Here is a 14,476-nt window from a genome sequence, read left to right on the forward strand (position 1 = left end):
TCATGTCATTTTAGACCTAAATACATCAATATGTGTCTTTAAAAAATGCATTTTCCCCCATAACCACAATACCATTATCCTACCTAATAAAATTAACAGATTTATCTGACACCTAGCTTCTGAATTTTACTCTCCATCTTAGTATCATAAGATTCCTTTATGTCATCTAAAACCCAGATATGTTCAAGTTATATGTGGTATCATTTTTAAATGACTTGGTTTTCATTTACATAAAAATATTTGCATCTTGCAAGTATTTGCCTTCTAACTTGTTATGGAAAATTTTAATCACATAAAAGTAGATGAAATGCATTAGTAAAGCCCCGTGTACCTATCACCCAGCTTTGACAGTAATCAAATCATGCCTAATTTTGTTTCATTTATTCCCCCTCTTCTTCCTCCTGGATTATTTTCAAGCAAATCCCAGGTATCATTTCATTTGGAGTCTAGTGCATCTTTAAAAGATAAGGACTCTTTAAAAAAAAAAATCTATCTATCTATCTATCTATCTCACCCCCCTTAAATTCCTTAGTATCATCAGATATCCAGTGTTCAAATGTCTGGTTGTCTCATATCATAGTTTGAATCAGTATCCATATAAAGTCCCTAATTTGCAGTTGGTTGGTAATGACTTTTAAGTCCCTTTTAATCTAGAGGTTCCCCTTGCTGCCTCTCTCATTTTCTCTCTCCCTTGAAATCTATTTATTAAAGAAATAGGGTTTTATGTCCTTTAGAGTTTCTCAGAGTCTGGATTTTAATGACTCTATCCCTGGGGCTTAGCTTAATTAACATATTCTTATGTCTTCTGTATCTCCTGTAAATTGGTGATTGAATCTGGAGGCATACTTCCTTATAGAATATATAATACATGCAAATGGTAAAGGTTTAAAATGGTACAAAAGGGTATATATTGAAAAGTCAGTCATTTTCTCACAGTGTACCTTTACGTGTCTTCCCCAGAAGCAATTATTGTGTGTAGAGTGAATGATATGTTTTTATTAAGCTGTTACATCACCAGTAAGCATACTAAATATCCTAATAATTCTGAAGATATAAAGATCACTAATTTGTACATTTTAGAATTTGGTTTTTTAAAATTTATTTTTAATTTTTACTTTGTTGTTGTTTGTTTTATTTGGCTGCATTGGGTCTTATTTGCGACACGTGGGATCTTCATTGTGGCATGCAGGATCTTTTGTTGTGGTGCGTGTGCTCCAGAGCACGCGGGCTCAGTAGTTGCAGTGCACGGGCTTAGTTGTCCTGCGACATGTGGGATCTTAGTTCCCCAACCAGGGATCGAACCCACGTCCCCTGTGTTGGAAGGCGGATTCTTAACCACTGGACCACCAGGGAAGTCCCTAAAATTTTTTTATATTTTATTGAAGTATAGTTGATTTACAGTGTTGTGTTAGTTTCTGGTGTACAGCAAAGTGATTCAGTTATACATATATATTCTTTTTTATATTCTTTTCCATTATAGGTTATTACAAGATATTGAACATAGTTTCTTGTACTATACAGTAGGACCTCGTTGTTTCTCTATTTTATGTATAGTGGTTTGTATCTGCTAATCCCAAACTCCTAATTTATCCCTCTCCCCTTTCTCCTTTGGTAACCATAAATTTTTCTATGTCTGTGAGTCTGTTTCTGTTTTGTAAATAAGTTTATTTGTATCATATTTTAGAGCCCACATATAAGCGATATCATACGATATTTGTCTTTCTCTGTCTGACTTACTTAGTATAATAATCTCTGGGTCTATCCACATTGCTGCAGATGGCATTATTTCATTCTTTTTTATGGCTCAGTAGTATTCCATTGTGTGTGGGGTGTGTGTGTGTGCCTGTACCACATCTTCTTTATCCATCTGTTGATGGACATTGAGGTTGCTTCCGTGTCTTGGCTATTGTTAATAGCGCTGCTGTGAATATTGAGGTGCATGTATGATTTTGAATTATAATTTTCTCCAGATATATGCCCAGGAGTAGGATTGCTGAATCATATGGTAACTCTAGTTTTTAAGGAACCTCCATACTATTCTCCATCATGGCTGCACCAATTTGCATTCCCACCAGCCGTGTAGGAGGGTTCCCTTTTCTCCACACCCTCTCCAGCATTTATTGTTTGTGGAGTTTTTAATGATGGCTATTCTGATTGGTGAGAGGTGATGCCTTGATTTGCATTTCTCTAATAATTAGTGATGTTGAGCATCTTTTCATGTGCCTGTTGGCTGGCCATCTGTAAGTCTTCTTCAGAGAAATGTCTTTTTTTTTTTTTAAAGAATCCATGATAAACTTTATTTTTTAAAATTTGTTTATTTATTTTTGGCTGTATTGGGTCTTTGTTGCTGCGCGTGGGCTTTCTCTAGTTGCGGCGAGCGGGGGCTCCTCCTCGTTGCGCTGTGTGTGCTCCTTGTTGCAGTGGCTTCTCTTGCTGTGGAGCACAGGCTCTAGGCGTGTGGGCTTCAGTAGTTGTGGCTTGCAGGCTCAGTAGTTGTGGTTCACAGGCTCTAGAGCACAGGCTTAGTAGTTGTGGTGCATGGGCTTAGTTGCTCTGCAGCATGTGGGATCTTCCTGGACTAGGGCTCAAACCCGTGTCCCCTGCATTGGCAGGTGGATTCTTAACCACTGCACCATGAGGGATGTCACAGAAATGTAATTTTTTGATTGGGTTGTTTGTTTTTTGTTATCGAGTTGTATGAGCTGTTTGTATATTTTGGAAATTAGGCCCTTGTCAGTCGCATCACTTGCAAATATTTTCTCCCAATCTGTAGGTTGTCTTTTTGTTTTGTTTATGGATTCTTTTGATGTGCAAAAAGCTTGTAAGTTTGATTAGGTCCCATTTGTTTATTTTTGCTTTTATTTCTATTGCATTGGGAGAGTGAACTAAGAAAATATTGCTATGATTTGTGTCAGAGAATGTTTTGCCTGTGGTCTCTTCTAGGAGTTTTACGGTGTCCTATCTTATATTTAAATCTTTAGGCCACTGTGAGTTTGCATATGGTGTGAGGAATTGTTCTGATTCCATTGATTTACATGCAGCTGTCTAGCTTTACCAACACAACTTGTTGAAGAGACTGTCTTTTCTCCACTGTATAGTCTTGCCTCCTTTGTCAAAAATAATTGACCATAGGTGTGTGGATTTATTTCTGGACTCTATTCTGTTCCATTGATCCATATGTCTGTTTTCATGCCAATACCACACTGTTTTGATTACTGTAGCTTTGTAGTACTGTCTGGGAGGTTTATGCCTTCAGCTTTGTTCTTTTTCTTCAGGATTGCTTTGGGAATTCTGGGTCTTTTGTAGTTCCATGTAAATTTTAGGATTATTTGTTCTAGTTATTTGAAAAGTGTCACAGGTAATTTGATAGGGATCACATTAAATCTGTAGATTGCTTTGGGTAGTATGGCCATTAGAATTTAATTTAAATAGTGTATAAGTATATGATGCCATTTAAGATGTGGCATTTTCTTTTTGGTGAAGCAGAATTTTTAAGGTGAGGTGGTAGCTAATTAGAAATTGTTCAAGCTTGATTCCTTGGCACTGCAGTGGACTGCTCTTCACACAGTGAACAACATGAATAGTAACCCCGTTAAGGGAAACATTAAAAAGAATCTTTATTAACATTATTCAGTATCTGATACAGTTAGGTTTATTTTCTTAAATATGAAGATAGTGGAGTTCTGTGGTTTCTTCATGTAAAATGAGGGCAATATTTATATCAGTGGGCTTTGGTGGGTCTTGAGTGAGAAAGCTCCTAGCACAGTACCAAGTATGGAAGAGATACTTGAATGTTAGCTTCCTTTTCTGTAAGCATGGCCATAATTAACCATGAGACTCCTCTGCTTAAGTAGAATATTTTGGGTACGAGATGGGTGGCCAGGGAAACCATACCCAGTTTAAAGGGTTAGGTTGGGTCAAGAACAGGTCTGCCAGAGTGAGCCAGGGTGTACAATCTGAGTCACTTGGTCAGGACAGGTTGTGGAACTGCTGGTTATAACAGGTGAGTTATGCCACATGTACCCATAGTCCACTACTATTTCTTGTGGTCTCTCCCCCCCACCTCAGCCCCCTCCCCAGTGGTTTTGCTGTCTGACAGACAGTACAGTTCAGAAGATAGGCATTAGATCAGTTTTAGGCGTACAGGAAGAACAGTGATTGGATTACTGGGAAGACAAGCAGCAGGGGGGGTGGGCATGGGAAGCCAGGGACCAAGCAAGCTCACTGGCCAGAAGATGTAGGTGTAGCTTTAGCTGCATAAGAGCAAGCTGGTTACAAAGTTATATGCAGAAAGTCTAATGAGAACAAAAATAGGTTAACACTTTCTGGCTCCTTAAGTGATAGTTTCTTTCATGAGACCAACCTAAAAACAATTTACTGGTAAGAGTATTCCAACCAAGCTTCTAGATTTGAATTGTGGGACATCAGCTGGAGATGACTTTTGGATTTTATTTCTGTTTACCAGCTAGATCAGACATTTGGACCTGGGATAATGAACATCTGTTAATTTGCCTCTGCTTGATCATGTAGGAAATTTGTATGATGTTAGGTTAGTTAATAGGATAGAAATGTAAATGCCTTTGCTCACATCAAGTGATTCCGTAGTATTTTGTTTGGGAGAAAGTATAGAGGTAGCAGAGTGTTCTCAAGGAAACTCCCTTTAGTTATTTTTCTCATAGCTAGACATGGGTCTGAATACTCTGTGACTAGAGTAGGCTTTATAATTAGAAAGTAGTGCTGGGACTTCCCTGGTGGCGCAGTGGTTAAGAATCCTCCTGCCAATGCAGGGGACACGGGTTCGAGCCCTGATTCAGGAAGATCCCACGTGCCACAACTACTGAGCCTGTGCTCTAGAGCCTGTGCTCTAGAGCCCGTGCTCCGCAACAAGAGAAGCCACTGCAATGAGAAGCCCGTGCACTGCAACGAAGAGTAGCCCCCGCTCGCCGCAACTAGAGAGCCTGCGCGCAGCAACGAAGACCCAACACAGCCAAAAATAAATAAATAAATTAATTTTAAAAAATGAAAGTAGGGCTAAGTGGTTACTTACTAGATATGGGAAACAAATTGTATGGTGTTTCCTGGGTTTAGAGAAGGATTGATTAAAGGAAAAGAAATTGTTTTCCCTTCTTTGGCAAGGTTCTTTCTAAATCCAATCTAATAGTCTTTGGGCAAATATGTCCAAGTATAAGGGACTTGCCTGTGATTTGAACTAAATCTGTTTCCTTTTTCTGGTGAATAATGGAATAGTAAAGGGGCTAATAGTTGTCAGATTGTGGAGGGATTCTGAGGCAAGTAAATCTTGCCACCACTGTTTGCTCCTAGTGTTCCTTAATTTAAGCAGGTAGTTTTATGTTCCTGTTCTAGAACAACTCTGAAAACAATATATTGGATCAGAGTGGAGTGTAAGAAATAGTCAAGGACATTGTGCATTCATTGACTGGAGTAGAAGGTACCCACATGGCCTACATTATTCTCATACAATAGAACTACCTAGTTAAAACAGATAGATAAAAAATATTTTAATACGTATTAATTTCTAGAGTTATTTAAGACCCTCCCCCTCTTTTAAGCACAGGCTATTCATTCTTTTCGATAAAATTTATGTGTTATCATCATTACAGGAATTGCTCCAGCTGTTGAAAAATAATTATACTAGAGTGAGCACTTGTTTTGGTTTGCTTTGAACAAAGTAGACAACACCTATCTGCATGATTATAGTATCAACTGGGTATTGTGCTGAGTGATCTAATCCTCACCACAACTCTGAAATATCAGAAGTAGTGACTTGCCAAGGCCATAGAACTAAGAAATGGTTATTCTTAGAGTAGAATCCAGGTTTTACTAGAAGTGAGGTGATATTTTGCTTAAAAATTTGTGTGTGGCGGGTGTTATTTAAGTAATTTACTGTATCTAAGGCTATGATATCATAATTTACTAACTTTTACCAGGTTTTACAAATCAGAATTTGATAGCTGGGACAACACCCCCTTGTGCCCCCCAACATGGAGGTAAACTAGGATTGGAGTCTCTAGTTTCATAGGCGTTAGCCTGTGGGGAGCTGTTGGGAAGGGAAGAATTTGAATCCCCTTTCTATTTCTGTAGTTGTAAAGTTTCTGGAACTTTTGGAGCCATGGGAACATGTTTTGTTTTTTCCTTATCCCCTTAATTTCCTTCTCCCTCATCTTTCCACTCCCACTCCCCAATAAAAATAAACATAGTTGTGAAAGAGGGCTAAGGGTATTGTGAATCCAGCAGGTTCAGACAAGTGTTTTAAGTGTGAAGGGCAGGAAGCCATGTTTGCTAGGACCAAGTTACTGCCTGAGAAGAAATGTGTCCTTAGAGAAGAGAAAGCCTGGGTACAAGGGTAGTAAAGAGGGAGACAATTTCAGTTCCTCTTGAAGACTGTCATTCACGTGGATCCTGTAGGGCTAATGTAAAGAGGAGTTGTCTCACTAGACTGATGGAAGGCCCTCGTTGTTCTGTGTCCAAGTGGATCAGAGGCATTTTCTTTCTGAACTATAGTGAGTGGTCTGTTGAGCACATAGGAGCTGAGTGTGGAGTCTTAAGTAATAGTCAAGCACATTGTACATTCATTGCCTGGAGTAGAAGGTACCCACAGTGGCCTGGGTTGTTCTGATACAATAGAATAGACAGAAGAGAACAACAAAAATGAAACAATTCTCAGTTCCTTAAATTTTAGCAGTTTGTTTTGAGATCCATTTATAATAGTAAATAAATTTATAAGTGAGTTGAATCAACAAGTTTTTGCTTGGTTGCTGTTGCAACTCTAATGGTTCCTTTCCCTACTGGGAATCCAGGTGGACATTTTTAGAGAGGGAGAGGAATTCCTCAGGTCCACACAGGGCGTGGCAGAGTGGAACTGGAAGCTCACTTCCAGATGCTTCCTCAGACAAAACTTGTTCCCTTTAGGAGGCTGCTGGGTGATGCCCACTATTCGGAACAACTAACAGTCCTGAGAATCCATAGCAGCACGTAGTAGGTGCTGAGTTGACAGACTTTGTTAATTGAATACATGACTCTTTTGGGACACAAAAAGCAAGCCTTGAGGCTGGGAGGGGATCCTCAATCTTGTCTTCAAACAGGAGGTCTTGCTCCTTTTTGGTGTGGGTGGGTGAAATGGGGCTTGGGAAGGGAAGAGGTGCATCATGAATTCTTTTGTAAACAGAGGACAACGGGGTGTTGGGAAGAGGATGTGAGCAGGCACATCCCAGAAATTGAGCACAGAGGACTCAGTGGCTGGACCCTCACCTCTGCTCTCTCCGTATCACACTATCTCCCACCCAAGACACAGGGCCAACAGCTCACCCAGGTGGACTCTTGAGAAAAGTACTTGATTATGTCACCTGGCGTAAGTGTTCACCTGGCATTGGTGATCTACTGAAAAATATTTGAGATGTGTCTCATATACCCCCATGAACTTGGGACTATGAATGTACCAGGGTCTAATACTACGATGATATTAAATAAATAAACTTCCTCGTTTTGCATTTAGGTTTTACAAACTTTAAGTTTGAAAAGCATGCTGTTAGTCCTTTGGCAAAGCTGTCTGAAGTTGAACAATCTTTGCTCATGGAATGACTTCCCTACCACTGGAGAGGTTCAGGATGTGTGATCTCTTAGGGGATGGGTTATAAAAATATATTGGTACACCTGAAACTTACATAATAATTGTACATCAACTATACCTCAATTAAAAAAACACTAAAGCTGTATGAAAGGCTGTGTTTTAAAAAGGCGCCCCAAATGATCACATCCTAATATTAAAGCTGACTGTGCAAAAAGTAAATTAAAAGAAATAATAAAAGGGACTCATTTTTTCCCCACTGATTGAACCCAACAGTTCTTTTTTACTAAATCATTTATTTATTTATTTATTTATTTATGGCTGTGTTGGGTCTTTGTTGCTGTGCGCGGGCTTTCTCTAGTTGCGGTGAGCGGGGAGCTCTTCGTTGCGGTGCGAGGGCTTCCCATTGTCGTAGCTTCTCTTGTTGTGGAGCACGGGCCCTAGGAGCACAGGCTTCAGTACTTGTGGCATGTGGGCTCAGTAGTTGTGGCTTGCAGGCTCTAGAGCTCAGGCTCAGTAGTTGTGGCACACAGGCTTAGTTGCTCCGTGGCATGTGGGATCTTCCCGGGCCAGGGCTCAAACCCGTGTCCCTTTCATTGGCAGGCAGATTCTTAACCACTGCACCACCAGGGAAGCCCCCAACAGTTCTTAAGAATGAGGCTGACATTAAAATCTCAAAGGGGAAAAATATATATATATATATCATATTGAAAATAGGTAACCTTTAGATTATATACACATTTTGTTCATTTATAAACTGTAAAAATTAAAGATTTTCCCAAATCTAGAAAAATAAAACTGGGAAAAAGCCTTTAAATTTATTCTTTTCTCATTCCTCACCCACGTTAGGTTTTCATAATTATAATCAATACCTGTGTTTCCTTCCTATTTGGAAATATGGTTACTTCGTACATAGAGGGTTTTTTTTTTTTTTTTTGCGGTACGCGGGCCTCTCACTGTTGTGGCCTCTCCCGTTGCAGAGCCTGTGCTCTGGACGCACAGGCTCAGCGGCCATGGCTCACGGGCCCAGCTGCTCCGCGGCATGTGCAATCTTCCCAGACCGGGGCACAAACCCGTGTCCCCTGCATCGGCAGGCAGACTCTGAACCACTGCGCCACCAAGGGAAGCCCTAGAGTTTTTATTAAAAAAGGGGGTTCAAACCTCCTCTGCTTCCACCATCCAAATGTAAATAAAGCTTATTTCCATTGATTCCATTTCAGTTAACAACTTTAAGTCCCTCTCCACTTACCAGGCAGTGAACTTTTTTTGAAAAGGATGGTTTTTTAGTGGGTTTATATATTCTGGTGGTATTTGCAGACACATTTTATTTTTAAAATATATAGATAGCTTAATTCTAATTCATTTGTAACACAGATGTACTACTGATTTGTTCAGCTGAAGCAAACAACAGTCAAAGAAAAACCCTTACCCTTTATTCCAGTCGAAATTTTTGGTAGCTTTTATTCTTTGGTTTTCTGTCATATTCCAGGCTATTTGTGAGCTCTCCTGTTATTGCTAAAGTTATAAGAAACTGGCTATCTTGGGTGAAAGGGGCAGAAGTTTGCAGCCTTAAATGAACTTACTGACTTACCATTTGCCCATTCCTGCACATCTTTTCAAGAAAAAGTAGATTTGCTAACATCATTGGACAAGGGGCACAAACAAAACATTATACTTTGGAAGATAGCGGCTGTGTTAAATCTTCGTCATTCTCTTTTGAAAATACTCAGAATACAAAGTAACACCAAAGAGGAGCTTTGATATCACTGTGGAGTTGAATGTCTCATTTGCAAACACTTTTAAGTAACCTTGTATATAATGAGCTTCTCCTATTAGCTTGTTTGAATATATTGGTGTCTCTTTTTTTCCCCGTTTATGGGGAAAATAAGTGTCTGTGTGAATGGCTGTATGAACAATAGACTTCTCTCACTGTTTTGTGTTGTCTCTTATCCATGGGCCAAATTTTAACTAGAAATCTATGATTCAAGTGATATAATTAACAACTTTTACTCTTCCCTTTATAAAACAACTATAAGGATCTATATACCAAAGGATATTTGAAAGAAGTAGGAATATGAATTTGAACCTAAGTTTTTAAAGTTTACCTTAGAGGGGCTTATAAACAAATTTTTTCATTTGTTTGTTTTTTTGTTAATGAAACAGCTTAAACAAATGTTGATTCTGATCAGAAACTTAAGAAGAGACTTCAGAAGAGCTGAAATTTAAAGTGTTTACAAAGATAGCTCCCTTTTCCTGAGTGCTCACAAGTATTTTTTGCTAGGCACTTTACATGCATGTGTGTTAAGGACATAGAACAGGATTATTGTTGTCATATTATTACTAGACCCATGAGTGAGGTTTTTTTTTTTTTTTTTTTTTTTTTTTTTTTTGCGGTAGGCGGGCCTCTCACTATTGTGGCCCCTCCCGCTGCGGAGCACAGGCTCCGGACGCACAGGCTCAGCGGCCATGGCTCACGGGCCCAGCCGCTCCGCGGCACGTGGGATCCTCCCAGACCGGGGCACGAACCCGTGTCCCCTGCATCGGCAGGCGGACTCTCAACCACTGCGCCACCAGGGAAGCCCGAGGTTTTTTTTTTTTAAGCTCTTTGGGAAGTTCTAATATGCTGCTAAGGTGAGAACGATTGCTCTAGGAAGATTCACAGATTTCTGGCTTGGGCCTCTGGGTGGATAGTTGTGCCTTTTGAAGATATAATATGGAAAGAAAGAGGCTTAGTTTGTAAATATGTGGTTGGGTTGGCAGTTGGAAATAGGATCTGAAGCCCAGAGGCAAAGTCAGTTCTAAAGATGAGGTGTGGGAGAATTATTGGCAGCTAGATGGTACTCAAAGTTAGGGGATTAGGTGAAACTGCCTTGGGAGAGATTGCATGTAGAAGAGAAGACCCAGAATTCTGGGGAACCTTGAGATGTTTTGAGTGGGCGGAAGGAGAGGAACCAGAGGACAAGTGTTCAAAAAAGAAGTAGCAACAAGGGAGTGAGTGATATTTCAGAAGCCAAGGGAGAAGATAGGGTCAAGTTATAGGGGACAGACTTGCGTAGCACATGGTAGGTGCTCCATACATTTTTGTTGCAAGTAGAATTGAATTAGTTTTAAGGAGTCATAAGTTTACACTGGATTATCAGTTAGGAGGCTGCTGGTGACCTTGGTAAAAATAATTTAATTGGACTAGTGTTTCTCCTACCTTACTGTGGCCTCTTCTTGGTCTCTTGTAAGTTTCCTATCCTAACTATCAGAGTTTTGTAGGGCTTTGCTGTGTAGGTCATTGATTCTCCAAGTGTGGTTCCCCAGACTTGCAACATCAACATCAATTTGTTAGAAATGAAAATTCTCAGGTCCCACCCAGACCTACTGAGTCAGAAACTCTGGGGATGGGATCCAGCCATCTGTGTTTTAACAAGCCCTCCAGGTGATTGTGATGCTTATGAAACTTGAAAACCAATGTTTTAAGACCTTTTCTCAGTCTGTGCTTTCTCCTTAGGTATTTAATCTATTATCATGGCTTGAATTACCATGCTGTATGCCCAAACTTCCAAATTTATCTTCTTGGTCCAGTTCTTCTGAGGACCAGGTCCACAGATCCAGCTGTATGTTAATTCATTTTGACTTTGATATCTCATAGTCATAGGGACTATCGTCCACACAGATGTTTACACTAGAATCCTAAGTTTGATCTACTTTCTTACGCAAATACTAACAAGTTCTAACCACATTCTACTTTACTGGTTTATACACATAAATGAAATAGTGATAATATTAATAATATAATGAATAAATGCCTCCTAAGTTGTGTGAAACACATCTTTCAGGAAGTCTTAATTCTCAAAGCTGCTAATAAGTGATCAACCTGTCTTGCTGAGTGTGATTCCAGAGTTTAAAGGTTAAAAGTGTTATAAAACATGGTCTCTAAACCTAAGTTGAGTACTTCACCTAGTGCTCAACCAAAGAAACTTGTGTATAAATGTATAATATATCTGCTTACTGTACAGGATTGAATATATAAAACTAGGTCAGTTGTAATTAATTGATAGGCAATTTCCAGGAAAGGGTGGGTTTTGAAGTGTTAGAGTGTGGGGGGCTTTGGGGCCAGAATGCTTTGGTTCAAGTCATGATAGCACCACTTGCTGTGACCTTGGGCAAGTTACTTTCCTCCACTATGCCTCAGTTTCCTTATCTGTAAAATGAGGATAGTAACTGTCCATACCTCAAAGAGTTGTTAGGCTTAAATATAATAATTAAGGGTTTGGAGTAAGAAGTGCCTGGCACATAGGTAAAGGTTCAGTAAATGCAGGCTACATTATTACCATCTCTTCCACTTATTCACTGTACTCCAGCCATTCTTAAATTCTCTTAGCTACTAGTAGCCATTCAGAGGTGCCATGCACTTTTATGTTTTAAAACGCTTATGCATCCAGGTCTTCACTAAACTCTGCTGATTCTCCAGATTAGGTTAGGATTCCTTTTATATGTTTCCTTAATACCCTGTTTTTTAAAAGAGACAGCTTTATTGAAACATAATTCACATACCACACAATTAACCCATATAGAGTGTACAGTTCAGTGCTATTCACAGAGTTGTGTAATCATCACCAAAATCAATTTTAGAACATTTGATTCAAGTCATGAGAGTACTACCTGCTATCATGAAGATACCAAAAAGAATCCTTATACTCATTAGCAGTCACACGCATTTCCCCCATCCCTCCAGCTACTAGCAACCACTAAATCTACTTTCTGTCTCTCTAGATTTGCTTATTCTGTACATTTCGTATAAATGGAATCATACATTATGTGGTCTTTTGTGTCTGGCTTCTTTCACTTACTGTAATGTTTTCAAGGTAGCACATATCGGTACTTCATTCCTTTTTATGGCTGAATAGTATCTCACTACATGAATATACACTATTTATTCATCAATTGATGGACATTTAGGTTGTTTCTACTTTTTGGCTATTATGAATAATGCTGTTATGAACATCCATGTATAAGTTTTGTGTAGATAAATGTTTTCATTTCTCAAGAGTACATAACTAAGAGTGGAATTGCTGGATCATGTGGTAGCTCTCTCTGTTTAGTCTTTTGAAGAACTGCCAAACTGTTTCCACGGCTGCTGTATATTTTACATTTCCAACCTGAGTGTATGACAGTTCCAGCTTCGCCATATTCTTGCCAACAATTATTATCTCTTTTTGATTCTAGCCATCCTTAAGTGGATGTGAAGTGGTTTCGATTTGCATTTCCCGGATGACTAATGATGTTGAGCATTTTTTCATATGTTTATTGCCATTAGTATATCTTCTTTGGAGAATGTCCTTTCCTCATTTTAAATTGAGTTATCTCTTTGTATTATTATTTCTTTGTATTATTTGTATTTCTTTGTATTTTATTGAGTTACAAGAATTCATTATATTCTAGATACAAATCCTTTATCAGACATTATTTGCTGCAAGTATTTTCTCCCATTCTGGGAGGTTGTGTTTTTTACTTTCTTGATAGTAAAAATTAAAAGTTCTAAATTTTGGTGGAGTCTATTTTTTCTTCTGTTGCTTATACTTTTGGTGTCATATCTAAGAAACCATTGCCTAATCCAAGGTCATGAACACTTAAAAGTTTTATAGTTTTAGCTCTTATTTGTTTTATAACTATTTTTCTGTCTTCCCTGTTAGAATGTCAGCACCACAGGAGGGCTTGGATGATGCTTATCTAATTTATTTGTTGTTTGGAGCTCGTTTAAATCTTGGAAAATACTAAGTGTTCAATAATGATTGTTAGTTATTTTGGAAAGGCAGACTTTAAGGAGCTATTATCAAAATGTATTTAAACACCCTAACTTGAAACACTTTTCTATTTTTTCTTTAAAAGCTAGGAACTGAAATATTGTATTTTGTTGGTGTTGCCAGGAGTTGTATTTATACTGCCGAGGTTTAGGAGACTTAAAATAAGTGTGTTTATTATGATTGCCTTCCTTAGTTCTCAGAACTTGTCTCTCTTTAGCTTACAAAATTGGGCTTTGTATCTGTACAAAATTGGGCAAATTGCATTTGCTTTTAGCCTTGGAGAGTTTTGTTTATTACTCTGGTCTCCATCAGTGATTCTAGAATAAACCAATGAGCAAGTCCCATGTTTCTAAACTTCTCTGTTTCCTTGTGATAAACAAAACTTTCATGCCACTTTCCAGGAGTCTGATAAACACCCGCAGTAGGTGTTGAAAGACAGATTCTCTTTACTGATTATTTCTACCAGGAAAGAGAATTTTGTGGGGGTTTGCTACCACAGATTGTTACTCCCTCCTGTCATACTAGATATGAGGTTAGGGTAGCATCTGAAATGAGGGCTTTGGCATATATTAAATTCAACTATTGTGACTTTCTTTCGAGGTTAATGTATACTTTGTCATTATAAAACTGAATACTTAATCTTTTTTTATATATACATTTATTTATTTACCTGTTTATTTTGGCTGCATTGGGTCTTTGTTGCTGCGCTCAGGCTTTCTCTAGTTGCGGTGAGCGGGGGCTACTCTTCGTTGCGGCGCGCGGGCTTCTCATTGCGGTGGCTTCTCTTGTTGCGGAGCACGGGTTCTAGGCACATGGGCTTGAGTAGCTGCGGCACGCGGGCTCAGTAGTTGTGGCACATGGGCCCTAGAGCACAGGCTCAGTAGTTGTGGCACACGGGCTTAGTTGCTCCGCGGCATGTGGGATCTTCCTGGACCAGGGCTTGAACCTGTGTCCCCTGCATTGGCAGGTGGATTCTTAACCACTGCACCACCAGGGAAGCCCCTGCATACTTAATCTTTTGAGGAGGGAGAACTGACACTTTGATAATGAGTGATTTTATACCTTAGATTATAAAATCTGTTTTTAGTTTCTGTTTTTT

The 14,476-nt window shown here is 39.1% G+C and overlaps 1 protein-coding gene across 6 annotated transcripts in view; it reads left to right on the top strand.

Moving 5' to 3' along the window:
* Positions 1-14,476, top strand: part of FBXO34 (F-box protein 34) — an 84,488-nt gene that overhangs the window by 24,268 nt on the left and 45,744 nt on the right. Inside the window, exon 3 of one of the 6 annotated variants that reach the window (XM_081228847.1) lies at positions 11,082-11,187. The exons of the other annotated variants lie outside the window; for them this stretch is intronic. The gene's annotated coding sequence lies outside the window, so the exon portion shown is untranslated. The remainder of the gene's footprint in view (positions 1-11,081; positions 11,188-14,476) is intronic. 6 annotated transcript variants of the gene reach the window in all.

Source organism: Mesoplodon bidens (genome assembly GCF_964165515.1).
Source record: "Mesoplodon bidens genome assembly, chromosome: 3".
NCBI classification, from domain to species: Eukaryota; Metazoa; Chordata; class Mammalia; order Artiodactyla; family Ziphiidae; genus Mesoplodon; species Mesoplodon bidens.